Genomic DNA, 2,552 nt, shown 5'->3' on the forward strand with positions numbered 1-2,552 from the left:
AGTATGAGTGTCTCCATTTTGCAGATGAGGACACTGAAGTTGTCCCTTGTCCAAGACAGGATTCAAGCCCAGGTCTCCTAACTCCAAGTTCAGTGAGTGATCTTTTCACTTGATCCCACAATCAACTGAATGCCACAAACAATAATGTTTGAAAACAAAAGTATCTGAAAGACTTTACCATCTACAGTAAAGGTTTTTAACTTGGTGTGCACGAAGCCCCAAGTTTTGAGTGGATAAATTTCAGGAGAGTTGTCTGTGACATTGGATGGAAAAAACTAAGCTCTCATTAAATCTTAGCATATCATTTAATTATAAACTTAAAAACAAGTATTCTGTATCCCAGAACAGGTGGGATATCACAAACATCTCTTTATGATAGATTACATTGTTACAGATACAAAGTAAGTTAAAGAGCTAGAATATCCAAGTTCACCCACCTCCCCCTCCACCAGAGCATTCCAGATATGTAGTGCAATTAGATTTTAAAAACCATCTTTCCTATTGGCCTAATATTGAATAAAATTTATGAAATTCCATATAGCACTGTTCTCAGTCTTAGGTAGTTCTAATGGTCCCTTGGGGGGGGGGGGAGTGCAGAAGGGAATCTCAGGAAAAGACATGTTTCCCAAGAGTCAAGTTATACATAGAATGTGGCAATGGAGAAGACAGGGCCATCAGGAGGAGAGAAAAATTACAGAACAACACTTTTCCAACCCCACAGCAATCACAAAGAGGACAGCAATAATTTAACCACTTATGGTCTCTGTGACTAAAATAAACCATCACCTCCACAGTTACAGCTCCATTAATTTCCTGCCTAGTCTCATGGAATGTGTGCACCGTTCATTGGAGTGTGTTCAGGGACCAGTTATATATTCTGGACAGAAATGGGAATAATTCCATTGTAAGGGAAAGTACAGTTGGCACTATCACCAAACTAGTTGGAACCAGTTCAGGAAAAGCAGATTGGGAATATAATGATTGTGACTACCCTGATGTAATAAAACCAGCTCCTCCATTTTACCCCTTCACGAAAACACTTTGGGGATTTTGATTGGCCTGGGGAAGAGGTTAGGGGGAAAGGCTCAAACTCTGCTTATTTTGAAAGCTTTTCGATAAACTATGTTCAATTATATTTTTATTTATTTTTAAAATATTTCCCAATTGCATTGTAATCTGCTCCTAGTAGTGTTGCTGATCACAAAGTCCACATTAACACCTCTGAAATGGGATACTACTCATTTTTACTCAAGCTCCCTCCAAAATCATGAAAAAAGGACAAATTAAAGCATTTAGCACAGTTCTTTAAATGAAATAATTTATTAATTTATTCAAAGAAGGTTTTCACAAAACCTATTCCTTTGGGGAGTACATTATGGAGAAGACTGTAGAAAGGGCATTTTTTTTTTCTTCTGAACTCCTTAGAACCCAAAGGAAAAGAAAAAAAACTTGCCAACTGGACAATAAGGAGGCCAGATCCCCTATGAGAACATGGATACTTTCATTGGAAGTATTTGGCCCCTTTGACTCTGCTTCTTGGCAACTTGTCAGGAGAATTACCATGGATGTTAGGGTACAGTGACCAAAATTCCCCAGAGCAGCATAATGGAAACATTCAGGAGTGACAGCACCAGGAAGTAGAAGAATTATGTTTGTCTTGTTGAGACAACACTGTGTGTAGCGGCAAGCACCCCAAGCACGGGTTTGCCGCCCATACAGGTTCTTGGATCTGCTTTGATAAAGGAAAGCAACTCAAAATGGGTTAACAAGCTTATTTTAATCAGTCAGACATATATCGTTTACCTTGTTCAGGGGGAAAAGGTCAGCACCCCGAACTTCAAAGCATACAGGCAGAATTATCAAGACAGAAACAGATCAAGTAGACAGATTTCCAAACTGTCCAACCATTACATCCATACCCAGTCAACATCTGGGTTTTTCAAAGCTGGGGGGGTGGTCTGGACAACAGCTTTTCAGAATACAGATCAAATCACAGAACACTTCTCAAAGTGAGCCCCCAAAATAAAGCCACACATCAGGGCTTATATAGCCTTCTCCTGGCTCAGAGAATGTAACAACCTTATTGACTCACTGGCCAATCAAGAAGTATCTACTGAAAAACAAGCTTCCCACCCCAGGCTTCAGGTGCACTTTAGCCTAGGGGCAGGGAAGATCTTTAAAATTGCATTTCCATTACATTCGGCCCCAAGATCTTTCATGCCCATAGCATAGACAATTTACATTGGGCCTGTAAGGGTTATGGGATTTAAAGATCTTCCATGCCCCATTGTACTTGCTGATGTAGCAGGAAGGGGCGGAGCAAAAGGAAGCGGAAGCCAAGCTGGAGTTCCTGCGGTGGCTGGCGGTGGTGGCGACGGCAGCAGCAGCAGCAGAGGCAGCGGCAGCGCAAAGCCCTTTTTGAGTCAGCCAGAATTTCTTCTAAGGACTCCTGCTGAGGAGTGCCAGGGGCCAGAGCTGCTGGGAGCACGCTTCCCGGACGCTGACAGGTTGCTGTGAGTGGGGAGAGGAGGACCTTTGCCTGAGGTAGCCTG

The sequence above is a fragment of the Petaurus breviceps genome, unplaced genomic scaffold (genome assembly GCF_028583685.1).
Source record: "Petaurus breviceps papuanus isolate PSGF00001 unplaced genomic scaffold, PetGlider_PUasm1.0 90515, whole genome shotgun sequence".
NCBI classification, from domain to species: domain Eukaryota; kingdom Metazoa; phylum Chordata; class Mammalia; order Diprotodontia; family Petauridae; genus Petaurus; species Petaurus breviceps.